The following is a 2,269-nucleotide window of genomic DNA, read 5'->3' on the forward strand; positions in this document are numbered from 1 at the left end:
TGGTGTCACATAAGCCCCACGCCCCTGAAATATAAAAACAGAGTGATAAAGAACACAAGAGTCAAATACGCCAAAGGTGCCTGAGATGTTGGCTAAGATGAGCACTGAAGAGTGTCTGTGGGATCAGGAAGTATGGATATTAATGATGTTCATGACGAGACCAGTTACAGCTGAGTGACTGGGATAAAAGCTCCATGGAAGGGGGCTGAGGAGAGAATACCTCAGCAGAATTTGAAGCAGTTTTGCTTTGAAGGGCAACCGGTAATGTGCCAGTAGCTGCAGAATAGGCTGGTGGAAGATGGTGGGTTTCCCCCTTTGCTGAGGAATGCTGCGATGCAGAGAGAGCAGGTGCTGGTTCCGGAGAGAGGAGTGATAACTGCAGGTGCAAAGTCCCTGAGAAGGTGCAAGGCATGGGATTCCCAGGCAGAAGTGAGGGGCTGGGTGCAGTCCAGAGCAGGCCCGGAGATGGGCAGCAGAGTGCCAGGCAGAAACATGCAGATCGGGACTGGGAAACTTGAGAAATCCCACGGGATTGCTTAGGTATTCTCCACGAATGATTGGTGGGTGGGGCTGGTGGTCATTAGCATGGATGAAGGCTACTAGTGTGTAGTGTAGGAGTATAGCTAGGTGACCATGAAACTGAACAGCGGTCTACTCCGGCCATGGATTCAAGATAAAACACTTCTGTAAAGTTGTAAAGTTTTTTCCTTGATGCTCAGGTGCTCAGACACAGGCAGGGAGTGAGTAGGCAGGAGGGTGCAAGCCGCACAAGAGGTGTGTTTGTAGGGCCTGGCGGATGGTGTGGCAGGATATGTGGTCGGTAAGTTGGGTCTCCAGGAGGCTGTGGTATCAGTGCACTGGCACTAGTGCGAGGGAGCCGGCGAACAGGACAGCACGTTGAGGGTGATGACAGGGAGGAACGCTGGAAACAGGACACCGTGAGGGGCGCGGTCTTTCCTGATGCCCGGAGCGGGACCGTGGGCAGAGGGATGCTCGGGTGGGGCGGAGGGGAACATCGCTAAGGACAGAGTCTCGGGTGAGCCTCGTGGGCACTGAGGACGGATCAGAAGAGTGAGGGCTGAGAGGAGAAGAGTGAGTGTATCACGGGAGTAACGCGTTCACAGGCCGGGGTGGGCGGGAGGAGAATGGACAGGGGACTTGTACCGGTCCCGCTCGTGGGGGGCTTCGGCATGAGCGACTGGACCCAGACGTCACCGGTCAGGTTCCTCAGCAGAGAGTTCAAAACGCGGTCCGGGAGAAATCTTCCAGCCAACCGGGGCCAGGAGACTGGCAAGGGCCTCACTGGGCTCCTGCGCGCCGGCCCAGAACCAGCCAATCGGCGTCCAGCCCCGCCCACCACTCTTCCTGCCGCCCCAACTTCCTGCCCGTGTTGCTATGGTTCTGCGGGCCCCTTTAGGGGAGCCCGCGGTGCACGGGTGGTTTTTGCCGAGCCTCTTCGAGAGGTGCCCTTCCTTTCTCTCAGGAGGTCCTCAGGGGCATCCTCCTTGACTTTGTCATCGGCTCTGTCCAATCGTCTGCGCGAAAACCCAGTAGAAACTCTGGATTTTCTTCCGGGTTTGCGCCGTTGTAGTTTCTGTGGCCTGCAGGTGGCAGTGTTGCTCCGCAGAATCGCTCGGCAGTTTCTCCCCCCGCCCTTCGCGCTTGAAAAAACGACAGGAAGCTTTTTGCCACAAAAAGCGGCAAATATTCCCCTGTGCTTTCTCAAATTGGCTGGTTCAAACTTCATCTGCGCCCTTCAGAGGGCCTTTTGTGAAAACTTTGATCAATCACATTGGCACTTAAAATTACAATAAAATAATATAAGCTGATATGTCGAATAATAGTGGACAAGTGGTCACCCTTGTCTTGCTTCTGATGGTAGAGGAAATCTGTATGTTTAAAGAACTTTATTATGACAGTGAGTTTTGACTTGAAAATGTTTAGGTGAAGTGGAAGTGAGAGTTGATCAGTTGTGTCCGATTCTTTAGGACCCCTTGGACTGTAGCCTGCCTGGCTCCTCTGGCCATGGGATTCTCCAGGTAAGAATATTGGAGTGGGTTGCCATTTCCTTCTCCAGACGATCTTCCCAACCCAGGGATTGAATCTAGGTATCCTGCGTTTCAGGCTGACTCCTTACCATCTGAGCCACCCACAGTAATAACATGACAGGGACAAGTGCCAAGCTAAGATCCTGCTGGGTAATTGATGCTGGACATCACCCAAGAAGCAGATGCTATTACTGCCCTCATTTTATGCATTTTGGAACTGT

The sequence above is a fragment of the Bos grunniens genome, chromosome X (genome assembly GCF_055505025.1).
Source record: "Bos grunniens cultivar Pamir isolate PY7600 chromosome X, Bosgru_T2T1.0, whole genome shotgun sequence".
In the NCBI taxonomy this organism is placed as follows: Eukaryota; Metazoa; Chordata; class Mammalia; order Artiodactyla; family Bovidae; genus Bos; species Bos grunniens.